Below are 26,645 nucleotides of genomic sequence, written 5' to 3'. Positions count from 1 at the left end.
CACAGTAATCAAACCATTATGCAGCCAAAATACCTTCAGTTATCACCAACAAGTGCTGCAGTGTACAAGATGTCTTTATTTCAATTCTGACGAAAACTATTGCCCATTGTGGTATGCTTCTGATGCTGCTGGCTGCAGTTATGGAATGAAGTCTCTTATTTTGTATCTATAGTTTGTGTATCAATGATTCTCTGTTTGAAATGCTCATACTGCTATCTGAAATACTATAAAACTGCCAATTAATTGTTTTTTGATGGTGTGTCCCAAAGGAGTTGTTTCATATGTAGACTGTTGAATGACATTCTAAACTTTACCGTGCTGTGTATATTGGATGAAAAGTAGTTTTCCTGCCTATGTAAGTGTCTTGTCACATTTTATATTTGATGTTGGCATTTTTAAAATCCCATGCTGGGTGCATCATGTTGGGAATCATTGTATTTTATTGTGAGTTTTCTGGAATCCATACAAAGCAATTTCAACATGTATTCTTTCCCTTTGCCTGTAACTTGCTACATTTTTCTTTATAAGAAGAAATAAAGGAGATAATTCTCATGATAAGAACATTTGGAAAGAGATTTTAGACATTTTTGAAGAAATAACTCACAATTTTAAAAAGAGCGATATAAGGCAGTTCAGAGCGTTGATTTTACTTTTTTTTTTTTTTTTTTTTAGAAGTGCAGCCAATTGTTTAACCAACGGCTTTGATACAACAAGGGCATATTAAATAGGATTTAGGAAAATTGTGTTTCCTGTGATGACAGGAATTATCCTTATTAAAGGCTAAGGGGTTTGGTGCACCCTACAGGTAGGCCTTGTCTGCCTAACAGCAGGGCCATGATTGCTTTTTGGTTAGGGTGTCACGGCTTCCAGGTGTGTCTGCTGAGAGGGCAGTCTCCCCACTGGCTCTGTGAGAGGTTTCTCATAGGGCAGTGGAGGAAACCCAATCAGGGACACATTCAGGCTTGTAACTACCCCAGAAGGCAGATTCTGCTGCAAAGGATCCTGGGAGGGGGTATACGTCTGAGGGGAGTACGTGACTCAGCGTCTTTGGTGGGAGCAGAGTCCCAGGAGGGAAAGGACGTATATCTCTCCTCCTGTCTGAGCAAGTGGATGTCTCAGGGTGCTGCCTTAGAATCCAGAGGATGCTGAGTTGAGCTGTGGGGTTTCGGTGTGCTGAGAACCAGTGGAGAGAAAGAGGGGTCCAGTCCCAGGAAAGCCTACACAGGTCGTTAGTACTGAGGATTTCCCCTGGGGGTCTGCCTAGTGTCAGTGGGGACCACTCCGGAGAAGGTTCTAGGATCCAAGTGTCAGCGAGCTGTAAAGGGGGCACCCAGGTAGAGGACCCTGAAGTGACAGAGGGGGTACCTAGTCAGGGGACCCTGAAGAGTTAATGGGGGCGCCTGCAGTTTGGGCCCTGAAGAGTCAGTGCACAGTGAGTAGTGCATCAGTTAAGAGTTGCAGCCATACAGGAATTCACAACAAGCTACCTCAAGCCAGTGCAAGGCTGGAAGGAGTAGTTAGTGACTTGTGAGTGCCAACAGTGTCAGAAGTTCAATATTTTACAGTTCTGGATCTTCTGGACTTAAGTCTGTGTTCCAGCACAGCTTTCAGAGATACAGTGTGTTCAAAGCGCCAGTAAGCGTTGGCTAGCGTCGGCTGGCGTCAAGACAGCGCTAATGGCCATTTTTGCTATAAAAGTCCCGGGGTTGTACATAGTTGAGCCAAAGGAGTATCCCACTCATTCCCTTCTCCCATCCCCTAAAATTACAATAAAACAACCAAACAAAGATGCCGGAGTTGTCAAGTTCTCACACCCAGGGTCGCAGCTCACATGGGCTGGAGAGGTAACCGGTAACAATGACAGATCCACATCAGGCCCAATGCCTGGAAAACCTGCTACAGGTTGATTTACTAAAGACAAATAGACTGTGCACTTTGCAAAGTGCAGTTGCACTCGGCAAGTGCAGTTGGTCCAGAGCCTAATAAATGAGGTGATGCTTTACTTTGCAAAGAATATCAAATCACGTGCAAGGAAAATGAAAGAAACAGCATTTTTGCTTGCACATGATTGGATGATGGGAGTCAGCAGAGCTTCTGCTCATTTACTAAGCTCTAGAGCAACTGCTCTTCCAGAGTGTGAAAGGAGATAATAAGTGGTGCTGACCTTTAATCCCACCCTCAATCTTCACAATACACATGCACAATATTAGGTACTATATGTACAATCACCATTCAGCATAATACAAAGACATATTAATGCTGTAAGTGCGCTAAATCTTATTCAGAACTTAAATTATCACTAGCAAAATATGTATATATCAGTTCCTTACAATGTATCAATTCATACCTCCTAGTGCATATACATCAAGTGTAAACACTATCAGCAAAGTAAAGTGCAATAATCGTGGAAAATTTATAAGTGCAAGTACAAAAAAAAGTAAGTGCAAGTGCAAAAAGTAGTTAGTCTATTTAGAAAAAACATTATAAATGATCTATAAAAATTCCTATTTCAAAAATCCAAAGGTGGGTGAATATGAAAGAAATTCTCTAAACTGTGTTACAAAAACTCAAAGAATGCTCCAAAAGGACACCCAGTGTGATCCATCATCATCCAACCTATAATGACTCACCAGATGAAATGGCTGATCAAATGATAAACCAACAGTTGTGCTTTTTGTAAATAGCTCCCTAAAGGGTTAAATCTCCAAGGTAATACACTTTCAGAGTGTAACTGCACTTTGCAAAGTGCACAGTCAATTTGCCTTTAGTAAATCAACCCCTAAGTTCACCCTTTCCAGAAAATTGCCTATGCAAAAAGGGTCCCCAGTAGTGTCAATCCATTCGACCCCCCCCCCCCACATCCTCAAGAAGCCTGGATGAAAAACTCACAATCAGCAACCTCTATTTTCCTGGCTTGTTGCTAGAACACGAAAACTTGTGGATGCTCATTCGCAGTACTGCAGGAGTGAAACTCTATGGTTTTCACATCTTATCTACTTTCTAACCAAAGACACAAAATATGTATAAAGTTAAAAAGAAATTACATTTTATTTTCATTACATGTCATAAAAAACTCAGCATAAAATATAGCATAGAATTCATAAAATTAACAAAATGGAGGGTCAACATGGTGGTACATCTAGTTTTATTTTCTGCCATAGAGGGATGCCTCCACAGTAAACTCCCAACCAGAACTTCCAAGCTTTCGAATGTCAATTTACAATAAGTTCTTCCTGTCAATTTACAATATGTCAACCACATTAGAAGTGAATACGTAATATTATAATTCCACGGTATTACATTATTTCAATTAGGGAAGTTCTCATACCCAACAATCCTAACATCATAATTGCATGTGACATCATCAAAGGCCCTCAAGGTCGAGCACAAGCCCCTGGTGTAGTAAGGAGGAGAATGATGCAAAATCTCATGTAGTGGAACCAAGACTTTACTCCTAAAGGAGAAATGAATGTATATACAGTGGGTACGGAAAGTATTCAGACCCCCTTAAATGTTTCACTCTTTGTTATATTGCAGCCATTTGCTAAAATCATTTAAGTTCATTCTTCTTCCTCATGAATGTACACATAGCACCCCATACTGACAGAAAAACACAGAATTGTTGACATTGTTTACATTAGATTTATTAAAAAAGAAAAACTGAAATATCACATGGTCCTAAGTATTCAGACCCTTTGCTCAGTATTTAGTAGAAGCCCCCTTTTGATCTAATACAGCCAGGAGTCTTTTTGGGAAAGATGCAACAAGTCTTTCACACCTGGATTTGGGGATCCTCTGCCATTCCTCTGCCATTCCTCCTTGCAGATCCTCTCCAGTTCTGTCAGGTTGGATGGTAAACGTTGGTGGACAGCCATTTTTAGGTCTCTCCAGAGATGCTCAATTGGGTTTAAGTCAGGGCTCTGGCTGGGCCATTCAAGAACAGTCATGGAGTTGTTGTGAAGCCACTCCTTCATTATTTTAGCTGTGTGCTTAGGGTCATTGTCTTGTTGGAAGGTAAACCTTCGGCCCAGTCTGAGGTCCAGAGCACTCTGGAGAAGGTTTTTGTCCAGGATATCCCTGTACTTGGCCGCATTCATCTTTCCCTCGATTGCAACCAGTCGTCCTGTCCCTGCAGCTGAAAAACACCCCCACAGCATGATGCTGCCACCACCATGCTTCACTGTTGGGACTGTATTGGACAGGTGATGAGCATTGCCTGGTTTTCTCCACACATACCGCTTAGAATTAAGGCCAAAAAGTTCTATTTTGGTCTCATCAGACCAGAGAATCTTATTTCTCACCATCTTGGAGTCCTTCAGGTGTTTTTTAGCAAACTCCATGCGGGCTTTCATGTGTCTTACACTGAGGAGAGGCTTCCGTCGGGCCACTCTGCCATAAAGCCCCGACTGGTGGAGGCTGCAGTGATGGTTGACTTTCTACAACTTTCTCCCATCTCCTGACTGCATCTCTGGAGCTCAGCCACAGTGATCTTTGGGTTCTTCTTTACCTCTCTCACCAAGGCTCTTCTCCCCCGATAGCTCAGTTTGGCCGGACAGCCAGCTCTAGGAAGGGTTCTGGTCGTCCCAAACGTCTTCCATTTGAGGATTATGGAGGCCACTGTGCTCTTAGGAACCTTAAGTGCAGCAGAAATCTTTTTGTAACCTTGGCCAGATCTGTGCCTTGCCACAATTCTGTCTCTGAGCTCTTCAGGCAGTTCCTTTGACCTCATGATTCTCATTTGCTCTGACATGCATTGTGATCTGGACTGTCTTATATAGACAGGTGTGTGGCTTTCCTAATCAAGTCCAATCAGTATAATCAAACACAGCTGGACTCAAATGAAGGTGTAGAACCATCTCAAGGATGATCAGAAGAAATGGAAAGCACCTGAGTTAAATATATGAGTGTCACAGCAAAGGGTCTGAATACTTAGGACCATGTGATATTTCAGTTTTTCTTTTTTAATAAATCTGCAACAATGTCAACAATTCTGTGTTTTTCTGTCAGTATGGGGTGCTATGTGTACATTCATGAGGAAGAAGAATGAACTTAAATGATTTTAGCAAATGGCTGCAATATAACAAAGAGTGAAAAATTTAAGGGGGTCTGAATACTTTCCGTACCCACTGTACATAGAGGTGATCGTCATGGCAAGAAGAAAAAAAAAAATAGGAAAAAAACAGCTAAAATTAGCTGTTTTTATATAAATGCTCATCTAAATAGGGCATATTACACAATGACCATATTTTCAAAAATGAAAAGAAAAGGTAATCCAGTCAGATAGTTCTGAATTGCTTTGCCTTAAACAAGCCCATTGAGGATAAATTCAGATTCTAAAATAAAACAATATAGGCCATATACGGCCATATACTCACCAGGTCCATGATATTAACAAGCGTTCTCCTTCATGCTACCATACTCCTATGTGTCCGTTGGGCTGTATCAGAGCCTCTTTGTGGGAGTGGGAGTATATATACTACCCATATTCCCCTCACATTTGTTTCAGCTGTCTATTGCAGCCAGCACCACAAGGAAGTCAGAAAAACTGTCACTAAATATTGGTCCATCCTAAAGGATGACCGAAGGCTGAGGCAATTTATCCAGCCATGTACCAGCCATTACTTTCAAAAGGGCTGCTTCATTTAAGGATCAATGAATACATGATAAATACAAGGATGACAGACGAAAAGACCCCTGTAAGATATTGGGTACCTTCCCATGTGGGAATTGTTTCCAATGTTAATTTGTACCTAAACAAAAATAATTTAGATGACTGGATGGAAACTGGTTTACATCCAAACACTTTGTAAACTGTAACACGAAGGGCATTGTCTACCTACTCCAGTGTGAATGGGGGGCCTACTATGTAGGCAAAGCCTGACAGGATTTCTGGAGGCGGATAGCCAAACATATCCATTCAATGCAGATTGGCATTTCATATCTCCCGGCTGGGAGGCATGCTGCCATAAATCATGGATATAGAATGCCTTGGGTCACATTTGTGGCCTTGGATAGAGTCTATATCCCCCTAAGGGGTGGTGATTAGAACAAGGCCCACCTCCGCCCACTGTCATGGGGGGATTCCGGGTGTATGGGGGGAATTACTGGAACATGTTAGCCGTTACACACTAAATTTGGGTGTAATGTCTAACATGTTTTCAAAAGGTGAACTTAGCCTTTAGATTGTACTGTTTCTATAACCTTGGATCAACCAGTAATTCTAAAACAGTTATAAATAATTGACAGAGCCACAGGTTTCTTCATATACCTTTTGTACTAACAGCCACATTTACGGAGAATATATTATATATGATGACTAATCATATAAAGTCAAATATGTGCAGTGCCCCAGATTATTAAAAATACAAAGATACAGAAATATAGAACCTGTTCGCAAATTCCCTGCTTTCAAAACTACTAAATCCTTTACTATGTTGATTTACAGCATATGCTTACATTTTCCCCTACTTAAAGGGGTTGTAATGGCTTGCTTATTTAAAAACAAAAAAAAATGAACAGGTTTATACTTACCTGCTCTGTGCAATGGTACTGCACACAGTGGCCCCGATCCTCCTCTTCTGGGGTCCCTTCACTGGTACTCTTGGCTCCTCTTCTTTTTCATATAGGAAGTATCTTCCTATTAGGGTTGCACATATGGGCTCCATAGACACACATCCCCCTGCCCCCCTGTCTCTTCTCATAGAAGTGGCTCCCATTGCTGCCTCTCTGGCCTCTCTGGCCTGTGAGAGAGAGAGAGGGGGGGGGGGAGAGGAGAGAGCTGCTGCAGATGGCCACAGCACTAGAATGAGTGAGGTAATCAGGGTGTGGGGCGATACAAATACTGAAACATTTTTTTTGCTTAATACAGGGAATGCATGAAAAATGTTTTCCCTTTAGAACCACTTTAATTATAATATTACCCTTTGTTTCCCTACACATCAATTATCAGTCTACAGAATTCCTACAGAATTCCTTTTATGTTTCAGTATATATTGTTTGCAATATTAGTTTTAGCATTGTTAGTCCTGGAATTCTTTCTACTGTTTAATTACCTTACATTGTATGTTTTTCTACATTCTGGTAGTGAACAATTGATAGGTATAAATTGCTCCAAATAGCAAACATGTGCCCACTCATTTACTGTGCAAATCTAGAAAAGAAACATTGGAAAACATACTGTACAAGTTCACAGTTATTGCTGCATTTTAATAATTGATAGCAAATGTGGAGAGAAATATTCAGCTGGGTATAAGCTTTTCAAACTCCACATTAAAAAAAAATCAATACATAGCCCAATTTTGCCTTAATGATTACCAGACTTTGGCCATTTGGATAGCTTTGTTATCAGAAGCTGGGTCATCTAGAGCAGAGATCTAGGCTTGACTCAAGCTAAGGGTCATTTCCAAAGGCCATATCTAGATGCAATCAAAGCCAAGCATCAAAACCTTTAAATGTAATATAGACCATAACATTCACTAATGCAGCAGGGGAAGCCAAAGAACAGTAAGACCCAGAAAAAGCAGAGCATAAAGGGAAGCATTAGCAGGATGAGCCTCCAAGAAAAAATCCACAGCCAACCATTCAATACCTGACACAGCTATAGATTATTGACCCCCAATGCTTACAAACACCAACAATCGGGAGGAAAAAATGTACAGCATATAATTCCCTGACAGGGAAAGGAATGTTCTGCTTGACCAGATAATTTAATAAATCATTTTGATCTTGGTTTTAATATTGTCTTAGTACCAATGCATTTCAAATGTAAAAATTAAAAACAATCTAAGAAATGTTTAGCAAGTTCTGCTGCTCTCCCTTAGTTAATCAACTGACCCTATTCCTATTCCATTTTTAAAAACAATTCTTTAAATATGTACATTTAGAATAGGTATAAAATACTTTGGCCTTGCTTTTCTGAAGCTGCAAAATGATTATTGAAAAATGAGTGTCATGGGCAAAGAGTCTTAAATAAGCAAAGAGAGAATTTTAAAAGGCCCCCCATTATACAGTGGAAAAAATAAGTACCCCTGTAAAAAAAAAAAAAAGGTTTTATTGAGATGTCATAAATCAGACCAATATAAATTACTTCTGAATTCTTTAAAGGGAAACATAAACAAATAAAAATAAAATAAATAATAGATATAAACCTTTTAATTTTATGACAGCATTCAGTCTTTTGGGAAAGGAGTCTGTCAGCATGGCACATCTTGCCTTTTGTAATCTTTACGTACTCTTTCTTGCAAAGGTGTTCCTGATCCATCAGATTGTGAGAGCATCTCCTGTGCATGTTCCTCTTCAGTTCTACCTACAGCTTTCAATTGGATTCAGGTCTGGTATCTGTCTGGGCCATTCCAAAACGTTGATCTTCTTCTTGTTTTGCCCCCCTACCCTAAAAAGCAGACATATGAAGATCATGGTAAAATGTTGTCACATGTACATGACCAGGACCTGCCAGAAATTCCTGCAGCTCCTTTAATATTGCTGTAGGCCTCTTGGCAGTCTCCTGAACCAGTTTTCTTCTTTTTTTTTTTTTTTATCATATTTGGATGCACATCTAGTTCTTGGTAATGTCACTCTTGGGCTATATTTTCTCAGGTGCCAAATATTCTGGTGCTCAGTTTCACAGATTTTCCTTCCAGTGGATATTTGTATGTCAGACATTGCAGGAGTTATAATTTAGAAAACAAAAGTGGTCTATTCTAACATTGAATTGTTTTCAGTAAATATGATAGTTTACCCCTGAGAAACAACAGTAAAGCGCACATGCTAAGCTGCTCTCAAAGAAGGAAGTACAGGTATAATTACAATCATTAACATATTTGCAGTAAGCAGAAAAACAGAAAACAAAAAAAAAAACATGAGAGGGCGCCAACCCCAACTTGTATAAAGTAATTATAGTGTCAAGGCAGCTGCCCTTTCAAGTGCCAGAGTAACACTTTAAGAACAGAACTAGTATAAAAGAAGGCTCTAGCTCAATATACAGTATGTGACAAAACAGCTCAAATTATCTTATACCATATACACAATATGTGAAAAATAATGAATCATTCATGCATTTAAAACTAAAATGGTGCATATATATATAAGTCCATAAAGTCAATATGTCAATCCAGTTGCCGTGTCAAAAAAACGGTACAACAAAGTGCTCAAATTCTTTCTCCAGATCATCAGACGTGGTCCACCATGTGCTAATAAATCCTGCACTCACCAGATCAATCAGGCCAACAACAAGTCGAAAAGCATTATAACTCAGCGCCAGCCATCCAGACAACTATGTCAGCTTCCTGTTTGCTTCCTGAAGACACGCGGCTGCGTGGAATGCATAGAGGCTGAGAGGTCGACGTCACTTCTAGCTCCTTCCCTTCCATACCTTCTGGGTCTCTGGAATGCATGCCGCCTCCGGCGAACGTGAGCGGTAGTGCAAGACCTTCCTGACTGGGAGAGCTGTTTGTGTCAGTGCTTCTTTTAGCATCTAATATACAGTATAGCATACATATATGGTTTTAAATTGTTTAAGTAAATAAACGTATTACACTATATACTTTCCATCTTTTGGGATTTTTTATTCTTTACATCTGATATGAGATTTAGGCCCCTTTCACACATACATTCGTCCATTTTTCATCCAATCCGTTGACGGATGAAAAACAGACATTAATGCATTCCTATGGAAAAACGGATGACAACAGATCATCCATTTACATCCGTTTCCATCTGCTTCCATCAACATCAGTTTTTTTTGAAAGGATGAAAGCCCTATTTTTCATCCTTCACAAAAACTAATCGGACCTAAAACGGATGAAAACGGATGACAAAGGATAAAAAATGGATGACAATGGATGAAAAATGGATGACAATAGATAGAAAACTGATGACAACAGATGAAAAATAGATGTGAAACTGATGTTGACTGAAAAAAACTGATGACAAAAAAATGTGACTGAACTGATAAAATGAACCGTATGTGTGAACCACCAGGAGAAGAGCTGACTTAGTTGTCTGGATGGCTGGCTCTATGTTGTAACGCTTGTAGGCTGCTTGTTGGTCTGATTGGTCTGGTGAGTGCAGGATTTATTAGCACGTGGTTTTTATATTTTCAGATATATACGGTATGTTTTAATATTGCAGCATATTAGTTAATTGAGGTTTTTCTCATCTCCATTACATGGTGTAGAGGAATTTGTAGTTTACAGGAGGATGCTTGAAAGAAAGATACGATTGTTTGTGCTTTTAGTTCAGCTCACCGGCAATGGCGGCGGCAGAACCCAACAGCCGATGGAAACATGCGGTGCCGAAATCGTGGGACTCCAGGACAGGTAAGTGTCCTAATATTAAAAGTCAGCAGCTACAGTATGTGTAGCTGCTGACTTTAAATTTTTGGAGAGGGAGGCGGAACTCCGCTTTAAGCTTTGACAAAAACACCTGGAAGCTGATTGGTTTTCAATGCAGAGCTGCACCAGATTTTACACTCTCCAGTTTTAGTAAATCAGACCCTTTATTTATTCAAAAACAGTCAATAAAAGAAGCTCTATGCTACAAAAGTACACACGTGGAAGAGAGAGACAGGTAACACATGTTAAACATGATTTGTTACTTGTGCATCAATGTTCTCTAGCTATGTTAGTAGGCCAACCATTGTAAGACTTAAAATGTGCAGATCAACTGGATTTACAGGTTATGAGACATATGCAAAAAGGCATTCATGGCCCATACACACGATCAGAAAATCTTATGAAAAATACTGCTTTCGAAGTGATTGTACAATAATCTGATCTTTAGTACACAGCTTTCAAGAGCCGATCACGACAGTTCATCTGTTATTATCCGATGGGACAAGCTTCTAACTTCAGCTTGTTAAATTATGCTTTGAAAAAAAAAAACCTGGAAACTGATTGGTTTCTGAAAAAAGCTGCACATGATTTTGCACCATTACGTTTTAGTAAATCAACCCCATAGGCTGACAAAACATGGAAACCAGCTATTCATTTTATACATTTATTCGCTAGTTACATTGTTAGTCAAGTTGAAAAAAATACACTAGTTCATCTAGTTCAACAAATTAAAAAAAAAAACACAAATAAACCTCCATATACACAATCCTATACCTACAGTTGATCCAAAGGAAGGCAAAAAAAAAAAAAAAAAGCATGGTCGAATTAGCTTCAGTTGAGAAAATAAAATCCTTTCCTGATCCCCCAGCAGGCAATTCAATATGACCTGCATCTGGCTGACAGTACTGACTCTAAAAATTAGTGTCCAGTTATATGTTGTGCATTTAGCAGTGCAGCCAGCTCTTTTTAAAACAAGGTGGCCAGAACTAGTTCTTGAAGGAAGATAAATATAAAAAACTAGCATCATGTAAACCTGTATATACAAAAAGTCCAAATAAAGTTATATAATCAATGTAAAGTGCTCTTGTGCTCCAATCTTCTTAAAAGTGCACCACATAAATTCATTCCGTGATGTGACACACAACCCCTTTTTGTGTCCCTCCTTACCAGAAACAATGGACACCCAGCTTTTCAGTCTGGGAGTCAAACAGGCTTGATTTAAATAGGACTGATGGGTCACAATGAACGGATCAAGAACTCTCCAAAAGCCTCTAAGATGTTCCAGTAATTCTCAAGTGCAGAACAAAGAGAAGGAGCCAATAGCGAAGTACCGTAGGGTTGCAGTTTATTCGCGCAATAAAAACATACTTACAAAATGGTATTCATAAAACAGCATGTAAACAGCAATGTGTTCTGCGAACGCCATAACCACCATGCGTTCCACGGCAACCGTAAGTGACGTCGTTACAACTCAGGAATCAGAAATTACGTAAACGTCTTTCGCCCTCCCACAAGGCGTCATCAAGGACCTCATTTTGGTTAATTACAGACCTCTATTATCCAGAGAAGAGCGGCCTCCTTCCCAGTGACAAAGCAAAGGACATGATGGCCATTTTAGATGCATTAATAATAATAATAATAAATAATAATAATAATAATAATGTACCATTAAATGCACCTATTAAAAATAGTCTCAACAATGTCAGCTGAATATACATATCATTAAAAGATTTAGTTGACAAAAAAAATATATAACTCCGCTAAAAACAATCGATGCCAACTGATATTGACTTGCTATATATCAAATCATACAAAAATAATATAAACAATATATAGGTACATTTTATTAATAATAAGGAAAAAATGAAAAATACAGTTCTGAAGAAAAGAAAGTAAAAAAATAAAATAAATGGCATTAGAAGAAATTATTTAGACAAAAGAAAGGAGTGGCCATGGATGACAAATATACTCCATCTGTGACAAACCTTTTCATGAGCCACTGGGAGAAGGAAGCCATATTTAAAAATAGCATACCTCAATTGAGGTTTTACAAAAGGTACATAGATGACATCATAGTGGTTTGGGGAGGGTCTCAGGAATCCTTTCTACAATTTCTTAGAGAAATTGGTGATAATAGATATAGTATTTTATTTTCAGCAACTTTTTATTTTGAACATTTTTTTTGGACCTTGTAGTATACAAAGAAAATAATCAACTTTTAACCAAAACCTTTTTTAAAGAAGTTGACAGGAATGGTTATATTCCTTTGGGGAGTTGCCATCACCCCAGATGGTTGGGAGCCATCCCCAAAAGCCAAATGATGAGAGTTAGGAGAAATTGTAATAAAAGGGATGATTAAGATATACAGGTAAATATTTTGGTGGAATGGTTTTGTGAGAAGGGCTATATTGTTAAAGATTTAGAGCAAGTTAAAAGAACAGTAGGTTATATTGATAGAGAGGATTTGTTTAAAAAGAAAGAAAAAAAGAAAAAATATTTTGGTGTTGCTTTTATGACAGGCTTTACCCGACAATATAAACAGATAGAGAAAATCATCAAACAGCATTGGCCGATATTGTTAAAGAATGTAGAACTATGTAAAGTTTTGCCAGGTAGACCACAGTTTACTAATACCAAACCCCCAACATTACATTTGAAATTAGCTCATAATGTAGTTGATCCACCTAAAAAGAATTGCACTTTTTTAGACCAAGTGGGATGTTATAGTTGTGGCAAATGTATGATTTGTAGAACTTCTAAATTTGGAAAGAGGAAAACCACATATTTTGAATCACTTTCACGTGGTGAGTCCTACAAATAAAAAAAAAAATGATTACATGTCAAGCCACGCATGTCCCATATCTCCTAGCCTGTCCCTGTGGGCTCCAATATGTAGGCCGAATGGCTAGGAAGCTAGGAGTTAAGCTCAGAGAACACGTAAATACCATAAATACCATAAAAATCTAAACATTTCAGGCTCCATCATGGGAAAGATCCTACTGTTTTTATCTTTTGTGGGATAGACAGGGTGGAGCCCCACTGGAGGGGAGGATATTTAAAAAGGGGCATTTCCCAAAATGAAACACAGTGGATTCATCATTTGGGAACTATGAGCCCTTTCGGGTTGAACATTGAGTTGGATCTCAACTGTTTCATTAATACTTGGTGAAAGTAAATGATATATTTTATTTTTATTTTCACATTTATTTCTTTTTACTTTTATGTTTATGCATTTTTTTATATATTTCTTCCATTTTTAGTTTTATTTTTATTTTCATTTTTATTTTCATTTTTATTTTCATTGTTATTGTTTTATTTTCATTATTTTCATTTTTCATTTCTAATTTAATTTCTTTTTATTTTTATATTTATTTTTATGTAATTTTTTATTTTTAAATTTATTTTTATTTTCATTTTTATTTTTATTATATTGTTTTTATTTTATTTTAATTTAATTTTATTTCATTTCTATTTTATTTATTTTTTTACTTTCATTTTTTCAGAACTTTTTTTTTTTTTCCTTAATAATATTAGAATTTACCTATATATGGTTTATATTATTTTTGTATGATTTGATATACAGCTAGTCAATATATGTTGACATTGATTGTTTTTAGTGGATTTATATAATTTTGTTTTGTAAAGTAAGTCTTTGAATGTCATTATATTCATTCAGCTGTAAGTGACATAGTTGAGACTATTTTTGATAAGTGTGCTTAATGGTACATTATTATTAATAGTATCTTGGGCTCCCATCTAACATGACCGTCATGTCCTTTGATTTGTCACTGGGGAGGAGGACGCTCTTCTCTGGATATAAATAGGGTTCTGTATTTACCGGAAATGAGGTCCTTGAGGGCAAAACGCATTGATGTAATTGCCGGTTCCTGAGTTGTAATGACATCACTTCCAGTTGCCGTGGAAGGCAGGATGGTTACGGCATTCGCAGAAGCATATTGCTGTTTTATGAATACCATTTTGTAAGTATGTTTTTATTGAGCTATTAAAGTGCAACCCTACGGTACTTCACTATTGGCTCCTTCTCTTTGTTATGAACTTGAGGATTACTGGAACATCTTAGAGGCTACTGGAGAGTTCTTGATCTGTTCCTTGTGACCCATCAGTCCTATTTAAATCAAGCCTGTTTGACTCCCAGACTGAAAAGCTGGGGTCCACTGTTTCTGGTAAGGAGGGACACAAAAGGGGGTGTGTGCAACATCACGGAATTAATTAATATGGAGCGCTTCAGCACTTTTAAGAAGATTGGAGCACAAAAGCACTTTATATTGATTACATCACTTTATTTGGACTTTTTGTATTCACAGGTTTGCATGATGCTAGCGCTGTTTTTTATATCTATCTTTCATGTTTACAAGTGATTTATGCTTGTTGCACAGTTGCTATCGATTATTTTGTTCACTTCTATTTCACTGTAGCGTGGGTATTTATTTTTATATAGTTCTTGTGGGAGTATTTTCTGCATTTTCATAGCTCTTACTGGGAATAAGACTTCCTTACGTGTAGGTTAAATGTATTTTCCTCCAGATGTAGTCCTCTGTAATGACCTGAAAGTAAATACCTCTACACCAAGTTCACTATATGGTTTACTCATATATTTATACATGTCAATCATATCCCCCCCCTAATCCTTCCCTATAGCTGAGCTCCTCAATGCCTCTTATCAGTTTGGTTGCCCTTCTCTGCAGTTTCCCCAGTTCTTCAATATCCTTTTTAAGAACTGGTGCCCAAAACTGAACTGCATATTCCAGATAAGGTTTTACTAATGATTTTGTACAGGGTCAAAATTATGTCTCTCTCTTTGGAGTCATATTTAACCGCTTGCTGACTGCCACCACGCAGATATACTGCAGTAGGGCAGCTCGGCTGTGCATAATTACATAGATCAACGTGATAATGTACATGCGGTTTTGGCGGCGCACACGCGTCGCCGGAGCAACGCTTGCGCTGTTAATTGACACAGCGGGAGTCAGACCACGCTCCCGCTGTGATTAAACACAACGGGAGCCAGACCGCAGGAAGAGTGAGCTCGATCGCCGCTGGCCTCCCGCAATCTTCAGCTAGAATGACAGAAAAGCCGCCTGCTTATGTAAACAAAGCAGGCGGCTCTTCTGTCAGAGAGACGGGAAAGATTGTGTGATTCAGCTAAGCTGAATCACTGATCTCTCCCTGCCTCTGTTCAACCCATTCCCCCACACAGTTATTAAGCACAATAGGGAACAAATTTAACACCTTGATCACCCCCAGTGTTAACCCCTTCCCTGCCAGTGTCATTTATACAGTAACAGTGCATATTATTTAGCACTGATTACTGCATTAATGTCACTGGTCCCCAAAAAAATATCAAAAATGTCAGTTAGGGATCCAATTTGTCCACCGCAATTTCACAATCCTGATAAAAATCGCTGATTGCCACCATTACTAATAAAAAAAATAAATAAAAAGTCCATAAATCTATCCTGTAGATTGTAAACGCTATAACTTTTGCGCAAACCAATTAAAATATGCTTTTTTGGGATTTTTTTTACCAAAAATATGTAGCAGAATACAAATTGGCCTAAACTGATAAAAAAAATTTGATTTTTTTTTTTTTTTTTTCTTGGGAATGTTTTATAGCAGAAAGATATAAAAAAATATTGTGTTTTTTTCAAAATTGTCGCTCTTTTTTGTAGATAGCGCAAAATCTAGAAACCGCAGAGGTGATCAAATACCAAAAGAAAGCTCTATTTGTGGGAAAAAAGGACATCAGTTGTATTTAGGTATGGCATCGCACGATCGCGCAATTGTCAGTTAAATCAATGCAGTGCCGAATTGTAAAAAATGGCCTGATCATTAAGGGGGTAAAACCTTCTGGAGCTAAAGTGGTTAATACAAGAAAGTATTTTTCTAGCTTTAGAAACTGCACATTGCTGTTGCATGCTATTATTAAGTCTATGATCTACCAGAATATCCAGATCCTTCTCCGCTATTGACTCCCCCAGATATTCTCCTCCTAGAATGTATGATGCATGCATGTTTTTAGCCCCCAAGTGCATAAGTTTACATTTATCAGCATTAAACCTCATATACCACATGGCTGCCAAATTGAATAATGCATTGAGGTTGGAGACATTCCGTAAGGACATAAATCTACTGCATAGATTGGTGTCATCTGCAAACACTAAAATGTACGTTTAATCCCACACCCTATATCATTTTAAATATATTAAAAAGTAAGGGTCCCAATACAGAACCCTAGGGGGTACACCACTAATAACCTTTGACCATTTAGAATATGAATAATTTATTACTACTCTCTGAATACGGTCTTTTAGCCAGTTTCCTATCCATTTACAAACTGGATTTTTCAAGCATGTAGATTTTATTTATACATTAGCCAAATGGGGAGAGCTGTGTCAACCACTTTGCGAAAACTGAAGCATACTATATCAGCAGCCCCTCCTTTGTCTACGTTTTTTGTTTACTTCCATATAAAAATAATTCAGATTTGTTTGACAACTTTGGTACTGTGTTTCTTGAATCCATGCTGACTATTGCTTAAAATATTTCTCTCTAGCAAAAACTCTTCTATGTGTTTTTTTTTAAATGTTTTATTAAAATCTCCAATATATTCTTGACTATAGAAGTTAACCACTTTAAGACCAGAAGGATTTGCCCCCTTCCTGACCAGGCCCTATTTTGCGATTCGTCACTGCGTTACTTTAATAGACAATTGCGCGGTCATGCGACGCTGTACCCAAATAGAATTGATGTCCTTTTTTTCCCACAAATAGAGCTTTCTTTTGGTGGTATTTGATCACCTGTGCAATTTTTATTTTTTGAAAAAAAGAAACAAGGTTTTTCATATTCTGCTATATGACAAAAAAAATAAAAAATTTAAATCAAAATGTTTTAACATTTTAGGCCAATTTGTTTTCTGCTACATATTGGACCCCTGACTGATATGTTTGACACTTTTGGGTGGACCAGTGACATTACTACAGTAATCAGTGCTAAAAATATGCACTGTTACTGTAATAATGCCATTGGCAGGGAAGAGGTTAACCCTGTGGGTGATGAAGGGGTTAAATGTGAGCCTAGGGGAGTGATTCTAACTGGGGGGGGGGGCTTGGCTTCTGAAATGACCATAGAGACATGTGAACCTATATAGAAGGATCACATGGGCTCTATGATCATTCCAGAGAGAAGAACAGTCAGCTGTGTTTACAACAGCTGCACGTCCTTCTCCCTCAGCGGGGAACGATCACGTATGTCACAGGCGGCAATCGGAGCCGCCTGCCCGCTGCATCGGCTTTCCCGCTGCCGAGTCTACGTCGGTTTGCACAGGAGAGACCCCCTGCCGAAGTAAAAAGGCGGCAGGTGGTCAGGAAGTGGTTAAACTAATCGGTCTGTAGTTACTTAGTAAATGCTTTAATCCTATTTTAAATTTCATGTGGTACCATGCCAGTCATTAAAAACATCTAAAAAAAAAAATATATCAAAATTAGAAACAATGGTTTAGATATACCAGAGTTCAGCTCTTTGGGGACCTTTGAATGTAAGCCACCTGGTCTAGGTCCTTTATTCCCCTTTATTTTATCTAAATGCTTCTGTCAATTGTGAGCCATTGTGGATCATTTGGGGCTATGTGAATACTATGCCCATTAAGGACTTGAGCTTATTCAATTTATTTTGTATACACAAAGCTGAACAAGGTATTTACCCACTTGCCACCCACCCACAGTATTTGTACTACGAGCAGGCGGCAGCTCCATGTCAGGCGATGCACCTGTATGTTGTAACCTTTCTTCTGGGTTTGAGGTGCCGCCTGCCAACCCTTGCTGTGACTGGCCAATATTTTTGGCTGTGGCCAATCACACACACACAGTGTTCTGTGTTTATAAAAACACAAAACCCTGTGTGCAGGGAACATCGATCTGGCTGTTTCTTTTCCCTGCTTTACAGACAGATAGTAAAATAAAAGCAGGACACATTACACACATCACACATTGTTAGGTACACAGTTAACTCTTTGATTGCCCCTAGATAGTAACATATTCCCAGCCATACAGACCATCATAGTGCTTTCCATACAAACTATCATATTCATTAAAATGACATCCCTCTGAAGAAGCAACACCCATGGCGTAACACGTGGGGGTGGACATAATTTTTGTATGCTTGACAGCAAGAGGTACCTGTCAGAAATTGTGTGAGAGCAAGTAGCCTTAAGGAGATAGCTGTCAGCCATGTACCCACAAGCTGTGGCCTACAAGCGGGGATTCTCCACATAATGGATTGCATAACTACATATGCAACTGTTCTTTTGTGCACCAGTGTAGGTTTAAATGTAAGTGGCTCTATTTATGTAATTTTAATAAATGTGATCATTTGTATGGAAAGCACTGTGATAGTCTGTATGCTTTATCCCTGAGTATATCATGGTGGAATTGATAAAAATTGCATACGATGGGAATTGACTTGAAGGAGGGTTTTTAAAGCAATCCACATACACAGAAGTCCCTTAAAGGGACAGGAGCATAAGACCTATTGCTCCTAGGTTAGATTGGGTGGTGGAATAAATGACAGATGGTGTGCATAATTTATCATAAGGAAGTGATCTTCTGGTGAAAGAAAATATGTGGACTTCTTTTTTTCTAAATGTTTTCACACTTATTGAAATAATAGATGATTCATAAGATAACTGATTTAAGCTGTTAGTGTTTTTCAAGCTTGGTATTTTATTTTGATTTACACATATTGGAGATACAGTGCGGCGCTGGATCAAATTAAGGATGTGTTTTTTCAGTTTATCAGAATAGGGGGTGCACTCAGATTCCAGCAGCAACATGTTTTTACCTGTGACTGGATTTTTGTATTTTTTCACATGGGTTTGTCCAAAGGTTTTTGTTATCTTAGTTTTTTTATGTAGCAGAATACATTTTGGCCTAAATTCATGAAGAAATTTGATTTTTTTTTCTTTTTTATTGGATATTTTTTATAACAGAATTAGAAAATATTATTATTATTTTTATTTTTTTCAAAACCTTTACCCACTTTTTTATTTATATCACAAAAAATAAAAAACAAAGCGGTGATCAAATACCACCATAAGAAAACTCTATTTGTGTGAAGAAAAATATTAAAAATGTATTTGCCTACAGTGTTGCAAAATAATGCAGTGCTGAATGGCAACACGTGGTCTGGTAATGGTCTGGTCATGGAGATAAAACCTTCTGGAGCTCAAGTGATTAACAAACTTGCCTTCTCTTTATCAAAAGTTACTCAAAATTATCTAGTTAAGGACCTATATGCTCAGACCTGACATTTTTACTGTTAATATATTTTATATTCATAAAGTTTCTCCTACTCTCTTTTGCAACCTGGCCTTCGTTTTTACCTTTTGCATCCTTCATTATTATTTTACATACTCATATTTTACATACTTTACATAACATATAGTTACATAGTTAGTCTGGTTAAAAAAAGACACAAAGTCCATCTAGTTCAACCAATAAAAAGGGGAAAATAAAACAAGACAATTTTTTTTTTTAAATCCTATATACACATACCCAAAAGTGATCCAGAGGAAGGCAAAAAAACCCAGCAAAGCCTGATCCAATTTGCTCGAAAAAAATCCTTTCTGATCCCCCAAGAGGCAATCAGATGATCCCTGGATCAACTTTACCTATAAATGTTAGTATCCAGTTATGTTCATTTTGGAAATAATCCAGGCCTTAGTTAAAGCAATCTACTGGGCTGGACAAAACCAACTCTTGAGGGAGTCTACCCCCTTAATCTCCTCTTTTCAAGAGAGAATAAACTCAGTTCCTCTAATCTTTCCCCATAGCTTAGCTCCTCCATGCCTCTTATCAGTTTGGTTTTCCTTCCATGCACTTTCTCCAGTTCCCCAATATCCTTTTTGTGAACTGGTGCCCAAAACTGAACTGCATATTCCAGATGAGGTCTTTCTAAAGATTTGTACAGGAGCAAATATCACAGGTAAAAGTCTGGCACCAGACTTTTACCCATGATATCACGGGACATCTGTATACCCTTGCACACATGTGAATGAATAAATGTTGCTATAATCAAAATGGCCACAAGATGGCGATACTAACCTGTGAACGCACCACTTAGGTTCCTGTAAAGGATTAAAGATTCGATCAGGCATGACATCACAGAATATCCTGTTACGGAGACAACATTCATGCTATTTAAGGCAAAGAAAATGGTTGTCACACTGCCCTGAAGAAGCCCAGGTGACTTCTGGGTGAAACGCGTGGGTCTGATCATCCCTACATGCCTGAGGACATGACCATCCTTTGCAGCTGATGACATCTCATCGCTCAGCACCATCACTTTTCTTGGAAGCGCAATTATATGCAGGGACCTGTGATCCAGATACTGAAGCTACTACACTGACCTGAGGCTCCCATCGAGGCTACCATACTGACCTGAGGCTCCCACCGAGGCTACCACACTGACCCGAGGCTCCCACCGAGGCTACCATACTGATCCAAGGCTCCCAAGAGGCTATCACACTGACCCGAGGCTCCCACCGGGGCTACCCTACTGATCCGAGGCTCCCACACTGACCCAAGGCTCGCACTTTTGCACCTTACAACTCTAGGAAACAACGTTGCCATAAGAACAATTCCAAATATAGGGGAGAGCGCGGATCAGGGGTTTGTACCAACCTGTGGCTGCTCCAGGAACCCTGAGTTATCCCCATAGCGCCACTTATTCACATGTCAGACTAATGTCATTTGATGGTCATTAACACTGCTATTGTGAACCTTGTCAGGACACTTGCCGCACCTGGAGGCAGTGCCCCTCCATTTACGCCACTGCACAAGCTTAGCCTTAACCCACAGGACTTGCATGTGTTTACATGCTCAATTACAGACTGCCATAGGTCAAACCAAAAAACTATAATTTACACCGCACATGACTGCCGATACTTACACCAGTGATTTGCGCTCACATCCGCTAGATCTGGTTTATCTTAGCTGCTGCCCATGCTTTCCATGCACCATATCCGACAATTGCAGGAACATTAGTGTATGCTGTGACATACAGTTCCCTGCCCAGCTCTTCCGGTCTATTTTGGGGTAATAAGAAGCCCAGATGTCCACTGTGAGTTGTATGGCCGTCTAGGGGCTGACACCACAGCAGTTACCTGGGACTCCTTCAGACCCCACACACTCTTCTCCTCACTCTTGAGCTGGCATAGTCGGTACCTCAGATTTATGTGGTATTACAGTGTGATTGGTTTTGGATGTGCCTGTACATTTGGGCATGAAGTTTATGTATGACAACGCTGTTGACTTTTAATTATTGTTTTCTGCCTATCAACTGTGGTTATAATTTTTCTACTTTTTCTATATACTAATTAATAATGTTTTTTTCAAGAAGAAACCGCACTTCACACTTTTTGAACTACTTATAGGTCCTTCCTATTTTTCTTTGTTACTATATTGATATGTTCATGTGAAGCAGGGAGGTGCCCCACCTATCATTCTAGGTGAGTCAGTACTTCTCCCCACTTGGTATAGCTTTAAACTTACCAGTGAGATCCTCATGCTCTATTTTTATCCCAATTGCAAAATGATATCTCTCTCTCTGGAGCCTATACCTCTCTTAATACAAGATATATGATCTAACAGGACACCCAGATTGATACCCCCAGTTGTACTCCTTCTAGTATGTATGATGCATGCATATTCTTAGCCCCTAAGTGAAAAACTTAACATTTATCAATATTAAACCTCATTTGCCACATAGTTGCCCAATTAAACAGTACATTGAGGTTGGCTTGTAAGTTGGAGACATCCTGTAAAGACGTTATTCCCCTGCACAGCTTGGTGTCACCTGCAAAGGCTGAAATGGTACTTTTAATCCCAGATCCTATATCATTTATAAATATATTACATATATTATATTATAATAATATTCTTTGCAACTTTTGAATGATGATAGTGTTCCTTGATTTTGATATTTTTTAAATGTTCTTTTCCTATTATTTATAGCTATTTTAAACTTGGACATGAGCCACATAGGTTTAATTTTTCAAGCCTTTTAAACTTATTGTCCATAGGTGTGTTTGCATACAGTCAATTTGAAGCATTAACATTTCTGTTCTGTATTCTTTAATGACAACATTCCCTCCAAGTTTAAATCTTGGAGAGCAGCCCTCAGCCTTGGAAAATTTGCACCAAAGCTTCCAACTCTCTTATTTAGCCTGGCAGACTTCTGGCAGTAGTGAACAAACACTTTAATTAATTGTCAAAGGGAAATATCCATAAGCTGCACTTTATGAAGCAAACCTATGTGAATAAAATTAGATTAATGGCAGCCTCAGCGTGGACTCCAGCCAAGCCATGCCCCCAAAATGTTTCACACCCCCCTTAGCTTAGTCATGTAGATTTAGCCCCACTTGATTTAGCTCCAAGGGGAAAAGCAAAACACATTGGGGACGTGGCCTGGCTGGAGTACGGGCTGAGGCTGCCATTCATCTCACTACATGCACAAGGGGTCTGCTTCTTGATGTGCAGTTTATGGATCTTTCCCTTTGACATTGCTGCAGCTTGGACCTAAGACAAGCTACTAGGACAAGCTACTATCCCAGTCTGCACTCACAGCGGTCAAGTTGGACTTTAGCTTTCTATCTGAGCGGCACCTAAATTCTGTCTTTTTGATTTACAATTGTGTAACCAACTGCTTTGATACAACAAGGGGATATTAAATAGGAATTAGAAAAAAATGTGTTTCCTGTAATGCCATTTTGTCTTTTTTAGGTCATTTTAATTCATTGTTACATTGTTTCAGGAGCTTCCAGAGCACACCATATAGGTGAAACGCATAGAGGTGGGACTTCCGTCACTTCTGGTTCTGGTAAAGTCAGTTGCTTGCCACAATTTTCCAGTAATTGGAGTGCATGCTGACTGTAGGTGAAAGTGGAACAGTGGTGCTTCCAATGAATATATACACATACTGGTTGTTTTGGTGCCATGTTTGGGCACATGTAAATGTGAGTAAAAAAGCCTGTAAAGTTTTTTGTTGGTTCCTTTTTTAAAAAATACTACAATATCAGAGCTTTCTGTTGATCTTTATGATTCTGTTGGTGACATGGTGAGGAGAAGGAGAGATCTTGGTTAACTGGTGGAGAGAAGCATTTAGGAGTTCTCTGCATGTGTAAGAGCAAGTGGAGTGTAGAGGCTGTTCACAATAATATAAAGCGCATATCGACCTTCTTTTCTTAAAAGGGGGCATACAGATCTGGTAAATGAGCAAGCTTGTTAACACACTGTGGTTTCTATAGTGCTAGAGGAAAGCAAGAAATTTGGCAATCACCAAAGACTTGTGTTGTACAATGGACACTTGTTAATGATGAATAGTGTTTATATATAACAATATTTTTTTTTTCATTGTTTCTCAACAAACAGAGCTACCAAACAGGGGTACACAGCAGGTTACCAGAAAAAGAAAAAACATGTACCAATAGAAAGAGCACCAGACAAAATTGTGGGAGAGTCAACATTGGTTTATTAGCCTGTATTAAAATACATTTAACATATTTCAGGGGGCAGAAAACATTCAAGTGTGATTCCATAGCCTAATTAGGCAGCCTCATTAGCAACCCTACCCCTGGTGATATACCTCTGTGCGTCAATCGCAGTTAGAGGTTAAGTAAGTGGTTAAACTATATTGAACTTATTAGCACAAATTATCATTGTACATGATGGAGCAAGGCATTAGTGTAATAAGTCTGTTGCATAGAAATAAAGAAATAAAGTATGGAAGTTGAATTAATAAACATTAATTTGATTGTTTGTGTGTGTGTGTGTGTGTGTGTGTGTGTGTGTGTGTGTGTGTGTGTGTGTGTGTGCAATAATTTTAAAAAGTGTCAACTGACTCACAAAAGTTTGGGACACTGGCGTTGATTTCTAAAACTGGAGAGTGCAAAATCTGGTGTAGCTCTGCATAGAAACCAATAGGCTTCCAGGCAATTATTTCTATTTTTTTAAAAATAACAGACATGTTATACTTACCTGCTCTGTGCAGAGGTTTTGCAAAGAGCAGCCTGATCCTCCTGTTCTCATGTCCCCTGCCCACGCTCCTGGCTTCTTCTTCCTGCTGAGTGCCCCTAGAGCAAGCAGCTTACAATGGGGGCACACAAGCAGGCTCACTCCCAAGCCGCTGCTCTGGCTGTCTATTCACACACAGAGCCTGCCCTCTCTCTCCTCTCATTGGCTCACTGGCTGTGATTGACAGCAGTGGGAGCCAATGGCTTCCACTGCTGTCTCAGCCAATGAGGAGGGAGAGTGCTGAGGCTCTCATGCACATTGCTGGATCACAATGGAGCTCAGGTAAGTATTAGGAAGGCTGGGGGGGGGGGGTGCTGCTGTGTGGTCCAATATAGTCCTTGCTTCTATACATCCTGCTAATGTTAGAGACTGCCACTTGACAATGATGTGCCTGCCAGGGCTGCACGTTTGTGGCAATAGTTTGTCATCATTTTACCCTGCTGGAAGAAATTCAGGGCACATTCACATTACTGTGTCATGGCAGAATCACTAAATTTTAGTGGCATCGCAATGCACCTTGCTGGTGAGTATGCAGTGCGGTGCAGTGCAGCGCGGGGCAGTGCACTAATGCGCATTGCAGTGCAGTGGGCTACCAAAAACAGTACATGCACCCCTTCTGTTTGTTATTGTTAATAAGGCAACCCATTGAAATGAATGTGCTGCTTTAAAACAGCACACATTAACATGTGGCATAATGTTATGCCACAGCGTGAATGGGCGCTTACATTAAACCCAACCCAAACACACAACTGACATTAAGCATACAATAAAAAAAATGCATAAGAAGAGATTGACCTTAAGGAGAACCAACTATCAAAACAATCAGTAAATCCAAAGTATATTGACAGCTGAAGATGTATTTGCTTTTTCTGTAGAATGTAAGCCTAGCTAAGTCCCTCCCATCTGCCCATTACTAGGTTGCCTAAAAAGCTTGGGAAACAGGAAGGATTGTTACTCTACAGGAAAAGTTGTGGTTTCTGTATCATTTTAGCTGCCTGTATCTCTGAATGTACTGATTATTTGAGCATGTGGTCTCAAAGGTTCAATTATAATCATGCCGATTTCTGCTTTTGCTGCTATAACAAGGTATAAAAACCAAGGTATTTAGGAATATATTGAGTCAATAAAAGGTGAGACCAAGAATCAGGTTTTCAGCTTCCTGGAATTGAGAGGGAAACAGTTTTCTTGAATTTAAAACTTGTAATTGAACTTTAAAATACAATATCCAAGAGAGACAGCAGTGATTTATGGCTAATGCAACTGGCTCCCCAGAAACATTAGTGGATGATGTAATAGGTCCCAGAAGTGAAAACATTACATTTGTATTGTCCTTAGATGAATGCATAATAAATATAACAAGGTTTTTGAATAGTATTGATTCAATTAAAAAAGAAAAAAATACTTATAACTTAATGGTATTTTTATTGCAAATACACCCACTCTTTTTACCAGTACTGAAACATGACCAATATTTGAAATCAATAGCTACTCCTACTCAGACATCGATTACAACAGTTCCCTGACATTTAATAATTAAATGTTAAACAAATTCATTGAAATAAAATGGAATAAAACATTTTATACATTACTTATTTTAGCCTTAATTGGATAACTTAGACTCTGAAATGATTTTATTAAGACTATGTAATAATGTTGGCACTGTACTGCTCTCATTTGATTATAGTTGTGAATGCCATTCAGAAAAGGAAATATTTAAATAATATTCTAACTGAAGTAACAGCATTTAGGGATTTTTTTATGTTTTGTAAATGAAGCTCAACTCCCTGAGGAGCCACTGGAGAGAAGATTTCTTCTGCTGCTCCCAGTGCTAATCTGCCTTGTACTTGGACCCAACAATAATCAACACACCAGTAACAGTGAAATGAGCTTTATTGAAATAAATAAGCCCTGTAGAGGGTTGTTGGTTAAACATATGAAAATCAGACAGTGGGCTAAATTCACAAAAGGCTATCGCATACGGTATTTTGGTCACGTGACACATTTTTCCAAAATATTTAATGCAATACCAAAATGTCAGTTCACTACTCCTTTTTGCAGTATTTTTCTTAAAAAGAAAAAATGCTCAATAAATACCGGCTAAAATAGCATTAAAGTCAATTAATCAAAGGCAATAAATAAATGCACGTGGTAAATAAGTTGTGGTCCAGGCATGCAATATTTAAGGAATGTATAAGTCTCTACCTTTTTGGATCAGTTCTCAAGATTT

At 38.6% G+C, this 26,645-nt stretch overlaps 1 protein-coding gene across 1 annotated transcript in view; it reads left to right on the top strand.

Moving 5' to 3' along the window:
- The window catches only part of PTH2R (parathyroid hormone 2 receptor), a 473,569-nt gene that overhangs the window by 231,498 nt on the left and 215,426 nt on the right, over positions 1-26,645 (top strand). The window lies entirely within an intron of this gene.

The sequence above is a fragment of the Pelophylax lessonae genome (assembly GCF_965119305.1).
Source record: "Pelophylax lessonae genome assembly, chromosome: 6".
Lineage (NCBI taxonomy): Eukaryota > Metazoa > Chordata > Amphibia > Anura > Ranidae > Pelophylax > Pelophylax lessonae.
Note: the sequence above shows the minus strand (reverse complement) of the source record. Positions and strands in the feature narration are given on the sequence as shown.